This window comes from Mirounga angustirostris, unplaced genomic scaffold (assembly GCF_029215605.1).
Source record: "Mirounga angustirostris isolate CCGP_5_RB_7025 unplaced genomic scaffold, mMirAng1.0.hap1 SCAF_3, whole genome shotgun sequence".
In the NCBI taxonomy this organism is placed as follows: Eukaryota; Metazoa; Chordata; class Mammalia; order Carnivora; family Phocidae; genus Mirounga; species Mirounga angustirostris.
Window position 1 is genome coordinate 142368164 of NW_026991711.1, and position 15860 is coordinate 142384023.

General features: G+C 37.3%; 1 protein-coding gene across 5 annotated transcripts in view; it reads right to left on the minus strand.

Annotated features, from left to right (window-relative positions):
* The window catches only part of SESTD1 (SEC14 and spectrin domain containing 1), a 148753-nt gene that overhangs the window by 103291 nt on the left and 29602 nt on the right, over positions 1–15860 (minus strand). Inside the window, exon 3 of one of the 5 annotated variants that reach the window (XM_064586778.1) lies at positions 14220–14286. The exons of the other annotated variants lie outside the window; for them this stretch is intronic. The gene's annotated coding sequence lies outside the window, so the exon portion shown is untranslated. The remainder of the gene's footprint in view (positions 1–14219; positions 14287–15860) is intronic. 5 annotated transcript variants of the gene reach the window in all.

Genomic DNA, 15860 nt, shown 5'->3' on the forward strand with positions numbered 1-15860 from the left:
AGGTCATGATCCCAGGGTCCTGGGATCGAGCCCCGCATCGGGCTCCCTGATCAACAGGTAGCCTGCTTCTCCCTCTCCTACTCCCCCTGCTGTGTTCCCTCTCTTGCTGTCTCTCTCTCCATCAAATAAATAAAATCTTAATAAACAAATAATAATAATAAATAAAATAAAACCAGCAGTTCATACTTCCAGATCAATATCTTAACCTGATGAATCAGTTACCCAGCTCTACAAAAACCAAACAGGTCAGATTCATATCTATGGTCCCTTCTCTTGTGACCACCTTGTCAGAGACCAGATTTGAAAACTTGATAATGTGGGGGTTCAGAGTGAATTAGTTGTCCCCAGATATGCCACTTGAACATTCAGATTATTTTGAGCTAAAAACAAAAATAATCAAGGCCCAAAAGACACAGAAACTCTGACCTTCCCCCTAAATGCCTAAAAGAACTTAAAGGGCCTGCTCCAGGAAGAGAGCTATCACTATAGAAAACCACATTATAATATGAACTCAGAGCAGTAGACAGGGAGGAACTTAAGCAAACTTTGATCTTTGATTGAAGTCCTCTCTATAACTTATTGTTCCTATTGTTTCTATAGGGCCCAACATTTGTTTACCAAACATTTACTCTTTTTCATCTTCCTGTGAATTGCTTTCCTACCCCTTTCTCCTAAGTTCAGGATGACATATATACCTCATTTTGCCCGGCTGTCTTTAGAATCTCATAATTATGTGGATTCCCTATAGGTAATTAATTTGATTTTCTCCTGTCACTCTGTCTCATGTCAATTTAATTCTCAGACCAGCTCTGGGGCGCTTGGGTGGCTCAGTCAGTTAAGCATCTGCCTTTGTTCAGGTCATGATAACCAGGGTCCTGGGATCAAGCCCCAAATCCGGCTCCCTTCTCATCGGGGAGCCTGCTTCTCCGTCTTTCTCTGCCACTCCCCCTGCTTGCGCTCTCTTTCTCTTTCTCTCAAATAAATAAATAAAAGCTTTAAAAAAAAAAATTCTTAAAGAATCTTCAAAGGCAGAGAAAAATTTTTCCTCCCCAACAATAATTATGATAATAATGAAAATAAACATTTACTAAATATTTATTATAAGCCATACATTGTTCTAAATTATTTATTTGTATTAACTTATTTAATCCTCTGGAGCTTAGACAGGTTAAACATTGCCCAGCATCTCACAACTAGTTAAGTGGGGAAGTCAGGATTCATACCCAGGCAATATATTCCAGTAATGATATTCTCACACTACATTATCAACTTACTGATAAAACAGCTCTGAAAATATCCAGTGACATCTGGCCAAATGAACAAGATGGAGCTCTAAACTATATACAAAATTAATATATATACATATATATATATAACATATATACACACACAAATATATATATATGAGATATACATATGTGCTATTGCCTTAATCCATGCTAAGGCACCATAACTTTTGCCTACCATTGCTTCTACAATCAACAGTGCAAATGGCAAATGATATAAGAATCGTTATAAACAGTTCTGACCTAAGAGACCACCCTATAAGCTGGAAACAAGAGAACTGCTGCTCTAGGTTGTCAATAGGATACTGCCACAAAGGAATTTCAACTTTGAAGGGGTAATACAGATACAGGAACAACGTAATCATAGAAACAGAACTGGCTTCCTAATTAAACTTTTCCTTTGGCATGAGCACAGACCAATTCTCAAATGCCTTTGGTTCCTTCCTATTTTCTGAGCCTATTTCTCCATCCTTATTATCAATTCTGTGAGCTATATAACATCCTTCCAATAAATCCCTTTTCTGCTTAAGTTACCTAGAATATCCTTCCCATTTAGTCAATAGAGAAACTTGCTTGGTATAGGAAACAAAGCCATAATTCAGAGTTTAGTAGATGGTGTCTGCAATCATTTAATTTTTTTTTTAATTTTTTGTCATTTATTCTGAATGAAAATGTCCATCAATACTAAGGTTTAAACCACTGCCACACTAAAACCCAATTAACCAGTACCCAAGAGAAAAGACCATCTGGAATTCCAAAGATCCCACAAGGCATAAGAAATGATACTGCAGCTGACCCTTAAAGTAGTATCTGTGTTATCCAAGCTTTGCAAGTCATGTTATTGATTGTATACCGACAATGCCAAATTTTTCACCATTGTATTATTCTCCATATACTTAAAGTGAAAAAGATGGATGGTCTGAGTCTCCAGTCTAGATTTACCTTGACACACTATGATATCTAGAAGCAGTCTTACTTTTTTGTCACTGTCTCCTGAGAGATGGATGTTTTATCCAAACTTTCCATTACTTTACAGAACCATCCAAGCATGACAAAATACTAAGACTTTTTTTTTAATCAAACAGCTTTTTTTTAAGAATATGCTGAAAGTGATGAAAAAGTAGCTTAATGAGAAATATAGGCCATTTCAAATGACCTCATGGATAAAATGTAAAGTAGCCAAGAAATGAAAGCTGCTGGGGCACCTACCTGGGTGGCTCAGTCAGTTAAGTGTCTGACTCTTGATTTCGGCTCAGGTCATGAGATCATGCCCCGCATCAGGCTCCACACTGGGTGTGGAGCCTGCTTAAGATTCTCTCTCTCTCTTATGGCTAACAGATACATGAAAAAATGCTCAACATCACTCAGCATCAGGGAAATACAAATCAAAACCAAAATAAGATACTGCCTCACTCCAGTCAGAATAGCTAAAATTAGTCAGGAAACAATAGATGTTGGTGAGGATGCAGAATAAGGGGAACCCTCTTACACTGTTAATGGGAATGCAAACTGGTACAGCCACTCTGGAAAACAGTATGGAGTTTCCTCCAAAAGTTAAAAATAGAACTACCATATGACCCAGCAATTGAACTGCTAGGTATTTATCCAAAGGATACAAACACAGTGATTCTAAGGGGCACATGCACCCCAATGCTTATAGCAGCAATGTTCACAATACCAAACTACGGAAAGAGCCCAGATGTCCACTGACACATGAATGGATAAATAAGACGTGGTATGTATGTGTGTATATATATATATATATATGTGTATATTTATACATACACACACATATACATACAATGGAATATTAGATAGATAGATAGATAGAACTAGAGGGTATTGTGCTAAGTGAAGTCAATCAAAAAAAGACAAATACCATATGATTTCACTCATATGTGGAATTTAAGAAACAAAACAGATCAACAGAGGGTAAGGGAAGGAAAATAAATAAATAAAATAAAATAAACAGGGAGGAAAACCATAAGAAACTCTAACTGTAGTTAACAAACTGAGGGTTGCTGGAGGGAAGGTGGGTGGGGGATGGGGTAATTGAGCAATGAGCATTAAAGAGGGCACTTGAGGTGGTGAGCACTGGGAGTTGTATGCAACTGATGAATCATTAAGGTTTACTCCTGAAACTAATAATACAGTATATATTACCTAAATTGAATTTAAATTAAAAAATTTTTAAAAAGATTCTCTCACTCCCTCTTCCTCTCCCCCCACTTGCACTCACTCTAAAAAAAAAACTTTAGGGCGCCTGGGTGGCTCAGTTGGTTAAGCGACTGCCTTCGGCTCAGGTCATGATCCCGGAGTCCTGGGATCGAGTCCCACATCGGGCTCCCAGCTCAGCGGGGAGCCTGCTTCTCCCTCTGACCCTCTCCCCTCTCATGCTGTTTCTCTCAAATAAATAAATAAATAAAATCTTTAAAAAAAAAAAAAAAAACTTTAAAAAATTAAAAAATTAAAAAAAAGAAAGCTGTGATGTTTACCCTTCTAGAGTCTCCTTTCCACCAATCTTTCATTGCCATCACAAAACAGATGGGTAATGAAAAATGATTACTGTACTACTAGTTCCAATTAAATAGTTTTTCCAAAGTTATTTGCTTTAGATTTTTCAACTCATTAGCACAGCCATAAAAAAAATTTGCCTATCTCTGGTTATCTCCTATATCTCACAGAATAGTTAATGTACAAAACACAAAAATAAAGGAAAATCTTGCAAAATACAACCATCCACTACCATCACCACAATAAAATGTTACATAATACAAAGGTCATGCTCTTCTCCAGTAAGATAGAGACAAACATTATTATTCACAAGAAGCTTATTCAACCTAAATATATTTGAGTGGATCATATTCTCAAACAAGAAAAGAAGGCAATGATGAACATGTACCTGATATTAATTAATTAATAAAGCAAGGAAAATAATTTTCTTAAAAACTTGCTACATGAAGCAAGTTAAGAAATGGAAGAATTAGGGGCGCCTGGGTGGCTCAGTCATTAAGCATCTGCCTTCGGCTCAGGTCATGATCCCAGGGTCCTGGGATTGAGCCCCGCCCGCATCAGGCTCCCTGCTCAGCAGGAAGCCTGATTCTCCCTCTCCCACTCCCTCCACTTGTGTTCTCTCTCTCGCTGTGTCTCTCTCTCTGTCAAATAAATAAATAAAATCTTAAAAAAAAAAAAAAAAGAAATGGAAGAATTAAACAATTCACAACATGCTTAACAAAAACACGTCATATTTCATATACGATCATTTAAAATGACCCATTTTGTTACAATTTATTAAATATAAAAGAGGCAGAAAGTCAGAGTTTATAGCAGATGAGATGCCTTGGAGTCAAGTGAATATAAAGAAAAATGTGCAACCATGACTGCACGTTATCTTCAACCAAAAGCAAGAAACACTGAAGTCAATTATTACCACTCCTGGCCACAAAATAATCCTACCTAAAACAGAGTCCTTATAAAGTACATTCACACTGTTATGCAATCATCACCCCATCCAACTCCAGAACTTTTTTCACCTTGCAAAACTGAAACTCTGTTCCCATTAAACAACTCTTCATTTTCCCATGCCCCAACCCACCACCCCGCAACCATTCTCTTCTCTGTCTCTATGAATTTCACTACTCTAAGTACATCATACAAGTGGGAAAATAAATAAATAACAGATCTTTACAATTAGAGATGACAAATTCTAAGAACTAGATGTGTAAAGGAGACTAAGTTTCAACTAATATTTGTATCCATCTTCTACTTTGAACATCTCTCCCAAGATCTTGGAGCATTAAAAGAGGAAAATTTGGACAGCCAAATAGGTAAATTGGTATCTTGTCTCCCCAAGGCCAGAGATCATCTCTGATTTATCTTTGTATTTACTCATTCATTCATTCCTCATTTAACAAAACTATAATAAGCACCTAACAAATCTAGGCAACGTTAGGTGCTAGACAGACTTGGCATTCAAAAAAATCTAATAAATGAATGTATAAACAAATGAAGAAATATATGAAACAAACACCCTATAAATCCTAACATTATTCCAAGTGTGGGGCAATCATAGGATCATATGTGCATTCTTTTCCTTCAAAGCAGCTCCTACCAGTTTCTTTCTACTGGGACAGTCTCCCACAGATCCAGCAGGTACATGAACTGCTGGATGCTAGAGAAAGGCAGGTCCGTGATGGTGGTTAGATGGACATCAATGGTACTACCTATGGGCAGCCTTTAGAGGGCAGCAGAGGATGCGCTGAGCATAAGGAAAAGAGAATGGCAAGCCTTTTAATCAAGACTGGGCAAATAACACTTCCTAACAGATTGTAATTGATGATATGAGTGGGTACACTGGAACTCCTCTCTCAGTAAGTATAAATCAACCAGTTTATTTGGAAAATTTAGTTAGATTCTTCAAAGAGCTTTAACAACCAGTGAAAACCCATTAGGATAGCCTAAAGCTAACTAAATCATCTCTAATAAGTCTACATCATGTAGACACATAATGGCAATGAACAAAATCAGAATGCTGGCTCCTTAGCCTGCATTTCCAGAAGAAATACTACAGCTGTCCTTAAATTCAGATTAGAAATACCTTCAACTTTTGTTATGAAGTAAAAGCAATCTTGGAGATGAAAACAAGCACACATATAGATACTACCTAACTGGGTTCATCACTCTACATAGCCATATATAAAATTATGCAGAAATAAACATTATCCAACTTTACAATAATACAACAGTGAAGCAGATCAAGAGTTGAAAATTTATGTAATTTTTCGTTATGCCAGTGTATGATTATTAATCTGGTTTTACAATAACATTGACAATTCTAAATGAATGAACAATCCGTTTGAATAGATTTTAAATAAAAGTGATAAAATAATGGTTAACTTTGGTTAACCATAATACACATCTAGCCAAAACTATAATTTCTCTAAATAAAACTGAAAGCTAAAATATCATTGTATAGTATCATTTTTACAAATGCATCATGACCTAGTTTATTCAGTAAGGGAGGGAGAAAGGAAGAAAGGAAGGGAGAAAGGAAGAAAGGTTAGAAAGAGAAATATTTTGAGTTTGCTATGAAAATATCAATAATCTACCTCAAAAGACAGAAAAAAAATCTGTATTAAGTTCAGTGGGACATTAAAAGTCCTATACTATAACTAAACTTCAAAAATTCAAGTCTACTGTTAATGGTAATAATAGGACACCACTTTCCTCAAAAACAATACAAGCAACTACTCCTACACCACCCTTCTTGCCCTGCCCCTTTTCCAAAGGAGCCAGTGACACTGTTATCTACAAGGTCAGAAACATAGGGAAGTCAGTTCCTTAAGGATTTCTCCACAACTCTAGCGAGCTATTCTACCAAACCCCTAGCAGATGTAAACCTCCATTTTTTGAAAGCCCAATATAAAAATTCCTTAACTGTATAAACTTTTCAAATCTTTGGTTCTTTTTGTCTGTGTAGTGATAAATTCTCAGGAGTTTGGCTGCTTCTTCACCAAAAGTGGGTAAGAGCAAGAAAAGGGAATATTGTTTTAGCAAAGTGAATCAGGCTTGAAGAATTCCAGGAAGGTAAAGGTATTTCTGGCATCCCTAGCTATAGAGAATCCCACGGCTAAAGCCTCTTTATAGGTTTCCAAAGCTCTCAGATGAGCTCTCTACCTGCATGGTTTCTGCATCTCAGTCTTCCTGAGCTCCAAGAAGCCTGGACCACTTCCTTCTCCAGGGCAATGAATATGCCCATCGAGTTCACCTGGCCGGGTAGGTCTCCCTCTATCACCAGAGTGAAGAAGCACGTCCAGCCATAATAACTTTACAAACTCTCATTTCTAGATTCCAATCCCTCTTCACCTGCTATAGATCTCCTGCCCTTCTCTTCATCTCAGAATTTCTCTGGGTAATCACCAAACCTCTTCTCTCCTAACCTTTACCCTAGAAAGACGCGTTCTTCCTCTATTCTTGGCAAAGACATACATGCCTTTCACTGAGCTGATCTCAGACAAAATCCAGTATCTATCCCAGATATTAACAGTCTAATGGATTTGAACAAAGGTTCAATGTATCATCAGATTCCTAATTCCAAAGAATTGGCATAAAAATTAATTTTTAGTATCCAATTGTTTATATGTTGGATACCACACATTCGCAAGAGAACTTTTGTTCAACTGAAATATACATATAACACGAACTGAGATTTTGGCACTATCACATTTTTTTGTTTATATAATATCAATATAAGGCACATACCAAACACCACACTGGAAAAAAAGTAAAAAATCATACTAAAAAATGTTTAAAAGTATTTAACTACTCAAGTACTTAAGTTAACTACTCAAAAATGGAATTACAGTATTACCCGGCAGAAAGAAGCCAGTGGAACATGTAAAAGAGTTATTTTCCATCATACTAAAAATCTCATTTAAAAAAACAATGTACACTGTAATGTACTGTTTTTTTAAACTACAAAACCACAAAAGCAATATTGAACATACTGCAAATCCTTTAACTTGTTCACTAAAATGTCACTTCACCATCAATGGAACAAAGTAATATAAGACACATGAAAAACTATTCATAAAATGATCACCTCTTTTATACCTCATAAGGACTGTTAATAATACTAGCTACCTTTCCCCAAGCAAAGACCTCCCCCGCTGAAAACTTCTCTGCCATGGGATTCTGTTCCAAAGAGCTGTTCTTTCTAAAAGGCAGTTTAGTGCAGAGGTAAATAAAGATCATGGCCTTGGAGACAAGGTGTGACTCCAAAGCAGTCATTTACTAACTAGGTGGCTTAGGCAATTACTTTAATTTCACTTACAAGCATAATCCTTGAACTAACTCACAGGACTGAGAATTCAGTGAGCTAATATATGTATAGTATTTAATATACTCCAGGATGGTAGGCACTCAATAAATCTATTATTAGCAGGTAAATTTTCCTTCCTCCACTAATCACTGATTTACTACCACTGATTCTCCAAGGCCACAGCCAAAGCATTCCCTCCTAAGGCTTTCTTGGCCCAACACACTAAAATGGCCACAACTTTAAGTAACTCAATACATCTTGGCACTTTTTTATGCTCAAGAATATTATTTCAGGGGCAGCTGGGTGGCTCAGTTGGTTGGGCGCCTTCGGCTCAGGTCATGATCCTGGAGTCCCGGGATCGAGTCCCGCATCGGGCTCCCTGTTTGGCGGGGAGTCTGCTTCTCCCTCTGACCCTCCTCCCTCTCATGCTCTCTGTCTCTCATTCTCTCTCTCTCAAATAAATAAATAAAATCTTTAAAAAAAAAAAAAAAGTATTATTTCATCCTCACAACAACATACTATTTTGTTAGTAACCCCATTTTTTCTGATGAGAAAAGGGAGGCAAAGAGAATTTCCCCAAGATCATACAGAAATTAACAGATTTATAAATCACAGACTAAGAATCATAGACAGCATCTACTCCAACTTTTTCATTATATTGATAAGGAAACTGTCTTAGTCTGTTTGGGCTGCTATAACAAAAATACCAAAAGAAATTTATTTCTCATGGTTCTGGTCAGGCTGCTATAACAAAATACCATAAAGTGGGTATCTTATAAATAACAGAAATTTATTTCTCACATTTCTGGAGGTTGAGAAGTCCAAGATCAATACAGAGGTGTCTGGTGAAGGCCCACTTCCTGACCCACAAGAGGTCCATCCTCTACATGTGTCCTTGCATGGTGGGAAGGGCAAGGGAGCATTCTGGGGTCTCTTTTATAAGAGCACACTAATCACCTCCCAAGGCCCACCTCCAAATACCATCACAATGGGGATTAGTTTTCAACATATGAATTTTGGGGGGGGACAAAAACATCCAATCTAGAGCAGAAATGGAGATCTAGAGGACATAGATTTACCCTCCTAAGGCTGCACAGCAAATAACATTAACCCCGATTTCATGAAACCCTAAAACCCTGCACAGTGCTTCTCTCCACTATATTATCACAAAATAAAATCTAAATTAAAAACACACAAATAGGGGCACTTGGATGGCTCAGTTGGTTAAGTGTCTGCCTTCGGCTCCAGTAATGATCCCAGAGTCCTGGGTTCGAGCCCCACATCAGGTTCCCTGCTCAGCAGGAAGTCTGTTTCTCCCTCTCCCTCTGCCCCTCCCTGCTGCTCTCAAATAAATAAATCTTAAATTTATTTATTTAAGATTAAATAAAAATCTCTCTCTCTCAAATAAATAAATTTTAAAAAAATAAATAAATAAAGGGATGCCTGGGTGGCTCAGTCGGTTAAGCGTCTGCCTTTGGCTCAGGTCGTGATCCCAGGGTCCTGGGATCGAGCCCTGCATCGGGCTCCCTGATCGGTGGGAAGCCTGCTTCTCCCTCTCCCTCTCCCACTCCCCCTGCTTGTGTTCCCTTTCTCGCTGTGTCTCACTCTGTCAAATAAATAAATAAAATCTTTTAATAAAAAAATAATAATAATAAATAAAAACACAAATAGCAGAGAACCATTATTTCATAAATGTTAATAATTTTTTAAATAAATAAATACATCCCCACAAAAACACATAAATGTTCACAGCAGTACTATTCATAACACTCAAGACATGGAAACACACATCTATTCTGAATGGATAAACAAAATGTGGTACATCCATATAATGGATAATTGGCAAGAAAAATGAATGAAATAATGATACATGGTATAACATAAATGAACCTTAAAAACATACTAAGTGAAAGAAGCCAAACACAAAAGGTCATATATTACATGATTCCATTTATATGAAATATCCAAAGTTGGTAAATTCATAGAGACAGAAAGTAAATTAGTGGTTGCCTAGGGCTGGAGTAGGTTTGGGGAATTACTGGTAATGGGCATGAGGATTCTTTCTTCATGGATGAAAGTGTAAAATCAAATTGTAGTGATAATTCCACAAATCTCCTAAAAAAAAAATCACTGAATTGTACACTTAAAATGGATGAATTCTATGGCATGTAAATTTTATCTCAAAGCTGTCAAAAAATAACTTAAAACATAAACAGAATTGCCCATTTTGTAGATTAGGGAAATCTGGATGAAAATAATATACAGTTTAAGTATTAAAAAGTAAATACTAAAAATAGGTAAGCAGTATGTTCCAGGAAGTCTGTAAAATGAATTGAATATGCTGAGCAATTTATCCCCAACTTCCACTATAAATAAAACACATTGCTATGAAAGAACTTTAGCTGCAGAGACAAATTTTGTTCAATACTGTATATTCTGGCTGGGTCAAACAGTGAGAATAAAGATTAAGTGGATTAACCAGAGAGAAGAAAGAAGAGTATAAGCAATAATGTTGATACCACTTTTATGTTCATAGATACCCAAACTTCCTACTACCCTAAATAAATTGGTACTAAAAAGGGGACGAAGATTTGCTTTTTACTTTTAAGCTACAAGGAGAGATTTATAAATTAATGTCTTACCTCTTAGGGTATCTCAAAGTTTTCATACCAACACACATAAAGACATCCAAGGTTTGATTAAAGGTTAAATAATTATTCCTTTCAATGGTATCATGTTTTTGTTTTGTTTTTTTTTAAAGATTTTATTTATTTATTTGAGACAGAGAGAATGAGAGACAGAGAGCATGAGAGGGAGGAGGGTCAGAGGGAGAAGCAGACTCCCTGCCAAGCAGGGAGCCCGATGCGGGACTCGATCCCAGGACTCCAGGATCATGACCTGAGCCGAAGGCAGTCGCTTAACCAACTGAGCCACCCAGGCGCCCCAATGATATCATGTTTTAAAACAAATCAAGACTGCTTTTGAGAAAAGTATAAAATGTGCCTTTGAACGAAACCAATACTAAGACTGTTCTGTAGGCCCTAAATATCAAAGGCTTAAAATTGAATGCAAGTCACTTTAAAATAACACCTATCCTGAAAAGGTAGAATCTTAAATTAGTTGCCTATGTATTTCCTTAAACCTCCAAATAAAAAAAACAATGAGTAACATTACTAGAATGTTCTGTAAAGCAGTATCCTAATTACTTTGCATTCATTGCTTCATTTCTAACTCACAACAATCCTGTTAGAAGTAGTGTTTTCACCATTTAACAGTTGAGGAAACTAGGCTTAGTGAGATGAAGAGAGAGGTTACCCTGCCCAAAGCCATGTAGCTCACAAATAGCAAAATTAGCATTTAAACCTAAGGCTGGGTCCAAGGCCTAAGTACATTACTTCTCATGCTCTTGTTTAATGTAGTAACCTTTATTATAATATGAATAAAGGTCTTTAACAGCTCTCAAACAGAATTGCTCATATTTTAAATATAATGACATGAAGGTTATATTTGCTAAGAATCTCTTCTAAGTGCGCCTGGGTGGCTCAGTTGGTTAAGCGACTACCTTTGGCTCAGGTCATGATCCTGGAGTCCCGGGATCAAGTCCTGCATCAGGGTCCCTGCTCAGCGGGGAGTCTGCTTCTCCCTCTGACCTTCCTCCCTCTTGTGCTCTCTGTCTCTCATTCTCTCTCTCAAATAAATAAATAAAATCTGGGCGCCTGGGTGACTCAGTTGATTAAGCGTCTGCCTTCAGCTCGGGTCGTGGTCCCGGAGTCCTGGGATTGAGTCCCACATCGGGCTCCCTGCTCTGTGGGGAGCCTGCTTCTCCCTCTCCTCCCCACTTGTGCTCTCTCTCACTATCTCTGTCTCTCTCAGATAAATAAAATCTAAAAAAAATTAAAAATAAATAAATAAATAAAATCTTTAAAAAAAAGAAAAAAGAATCTCTTCTAATAACATACTTCAATATCTGCAAATGAAATATGTCTGGGATTTACGTCGATAATGGGGGGGCATACATGGAACAAAACTGGCCATGTGTTGATAACCGTTGAAAGCAGAGGATACATAAACAGTGGTTCACTTTACTATTCTCTGTTTTTGTATGCTTGAAAATGCCTACAATAAAATTAAAAAGACTCAATTTAACATGCCAATACCATAAAAAGAGGAAGCTACAATCCTTTAAAAATTTTTTGCATTCAGCAATATTTCATTTCAAAATCAAGAAGACACAGAAAATAGACTACACATAATCTTAAAATATTCAGATATTCATCATCATATTCTAAAAACCTTTTATGGATAAAGATCTGAGTATTTGATCCTCATGTAAAACTGCTGAGGAGGAGGAGACCAATTCTGCCAGAGGCAGAACCAGAAGATAAAAGAAGCAGGCAGGAAGGCAGAATCCTTGCTTCTGCTGCTTTGTTGGCACTGGAGAACTTTTGTTCCCGGTCTCTTCAGGTCTTTCTTACTTTGTGACTGGGGTCATTTCCTCAGCAGTCTCCCCCTCCCTCTACCACCATCACCATATCATACTCTTTTTGAAGTGAATAAATTACTAAGAAAAGCGTATGTCCACAATAGGCATTCACTGTAATGTGTGAAGAGCAGTGGCTGGTCAAAGACAGGCAGATCTCTTAGGTGAAGAATCAATTAAATATCATATTGTTTAACCCTAAAACAGAGTCCAAAGGTTTCGCATGTAACACATTTCAACAGTCAAAAGTACAGTTCCAAATTTAATAACAATTTATTTTAGCTACATAGTCAAAAGAACCAAAAAGGTTATTTCTGAAATCTAAAGTATGTGTTGGATTTGACCAATGCACAATATTTGCTGAATTAACTCCCTTCTCCTGATCCCACCATGGCTTTCTCATTTAGGAGTCACTGGGCAGAATAATTAGGAAACAGGAGAAAGAGTAAGAAAACAATCTTACATAATCTTAAACTTGACAAAGCACTATGAATAGAGCATGCATTTACTTTGAGCAGAATATTAAATTACATAGTTCAGGAACCTTTACTGAAACATCTTGGGACCTGGCCCATCAGGATCATGAATGGAGAGAGGCACTTTTATAAAGCCATCTTTATGCTACAACCCATTCTAACTTCTGGCTTTTATAACCGACTTATTTAACTTTACTACCTTTAGATCCTAAGTGAGTTTTCATTATCTATATTTCAACACTTGGAAAAAAATCACTAAATATAACATGAACATTTTTCCATTTTCTGAATTATATCTTCACTTTTATTATAATATTCACCATCATCCCCTCCTCCAACTCACTCACTTTCTCACTTTATGATATCTATAAATACTTTCCAGCTCCTAGCTCTTTCTTGCAATATTTAGATGGCTACTGATTCTAGCACCCACATCTCACTGAGCAGATTATCTGATTTGTAAAATTCACGAAAGAACCATAGAGGAAACTCTCGGATTCCTCTAGACAGTCAAAAAGAAGTTTTTGCTAGCAAATATTTCTTTCTTTCTTTCTTTTTTTAAGATTTCATTTATTTATTTTAGAGAGAAAGAGAGAGAGCGCAAGCAGCGGGGAGGAGCAGAGGGAAAGAATCTCAAACAGGCTCCACACTGAGTGCAGAGCCCTATATGGGGCTCAATCCCACAACCTGAGCTGAAACCAAAAGTCGGACGCTTAACTGACTGAGCCACCGAGGCACCCCTCTACTAGCAAATATTCCTAATAATTGAGGCAATGTAATTTCTGCCATCATCTAATATTATACTCTAGATATGAGATTGTGGGCGCCTGGGTGGCTCAGTTGGTTAAGCGACTGCCTTCGGCTCAGGTCATGATCCTGGAGTCCCAGGATCGAGTCCCGCATTGGGCTCCCTGCTCGGCAGGGAGTCTGCTTCTCCCTCTGACCCTCCTCCCTCTCATGCTCTCTGTCTCTCATTCTCTCTCTCTCAAATAAATAAATAAAATCTTAAAAAAAAAAAAAATAGATATGAGATTGTGACAACAGCAACTAAACAAATCAAAATTTTTAAAATGAGAAAGAATGGCGATTGTTTAAAAAGTGACTGAAGTTTAAAAGGGCTTTTGTAAACTGACCAGTGCTTCTAGTACAAAGCATACCACTTAGGTAGGAGGCACAAAGCAGCACTTCTCATTTTTAATGACTTCAATACTGTTTATGAAGCTCCTGAAAACAAGCAGAGGAAGCCGGGTGTCATGATTAAGACTAAAGTCAAATTGACAAGGGGTTAAATCCTGACTCTGTCCCTTATTATCTGTGACAAGTTGCTTTACCTCTCACCACGGTTTCAGTACCTCAGGAGGGCCCAGCTGCAGTTCTGTGTCCGGTGATATGCCAGAATTCTTTCTTTAAATCCCCCTTTTAACTTAAGGTCATTACACAGGCTTCAACACTTAAAATTAAAGGGACCACACCTATCACCCTTCCAGAGCCCTTTCCTAGGATTGATTCTTACACCTCCCAGCAATCTACCACTAAGGCAAACTGAGAGACACACAATCCTTTCCCCTACAAGAAGAAATAAAGATGTCTAACAAACTATATTTTGCTACAGTGACAGAGAGGGTACTCTTGATTTAGCATTCTTTTTATAAGATCCCCCTAAAACATGAGCCTTGCTCACAGAAATGCAGAGGCATAAGCAATCTTAATCTAAACAAAACTACTATAAAAAATGAAATCGGGGTGCCTGGGTGGCTCAGTTGTTAGCGTCTACCTTGGGCTCAGGTCATGATCCCAGGGGCCTAAGATTGAGCCCCGCATCGGGCTCCCTACTCAGAGGGAGCCTGCTTCTCCCTCTCCCACTCCCCCTACTTGTGTTCCTGCTCTCATTCTTGCTCTCTCTGTCAAATAAATAAAATCTTTAAAAAAAAAATGTAATCAGAAAAATTAAACTGATGAAAAGTACCCCCCAAACAACAACAACAAAGCAGAAAACTTTAATAAACATCCCAAACCGAATTATATCTCTTTAAATGGGCATTTGGAATATGAAAAAAACTCTGAATCAGAAATTTTTAAAGACCTAAAAAAAAAAAATGACAAAAGCAAAAAGATATGAAAAAAGAGATGACTAAACTCAGTTAAGAAACAAAAGAGAAAGGGGTGCCTGGGTGGCTTAGTCAGTTAAGCGTCTACCTCCGGCTCAGCCCATGATCCCAGGGTCCTGAGATGGAGCCCCACATCAGGCTCCCTACTCAGCAGGGAGTCTGCTTCTCCCTCTACTCCTCCCCTCCCCCTGCTCATGCACACACACTTGCTTTCTCTCTCTCTCTCCCCGCAAAGAAATAAAATCTTAAAAAAAAAAAAAAGAAAGAAAAGAAAAAGAAAATCACATCAGGATTGAACACAAAATTATATGGTGCTTCACAATAAATTCAAATAAAAATTTAATAAAACACACTAGAGCAAATAGTAAAAGAAACAAGAGAATGAAAATAAGATAATAAAGTAAAAATAGAAAGTTTCTGATGTGGAAGATAGACAAAGAAAATATAATTATGCATAACTGAAGCCCCTAAAGAAGAAAAACAAAACACTGGAATGGAACTAATATTTAAAACTATAATCCAAAATACTTCAGAAACAAAAGACCCACTAGATGGCAGGGAAAAATGACTTGCTACAATAAACTCTAAGATAAATTCCAGTAAAACTATTAGACTTTAAAAATAAAATGAAAGGGACACATGAGTAGCTCAATCAGTTGAGCGTCCAACACTTGATGCTGGTTCAGGTCA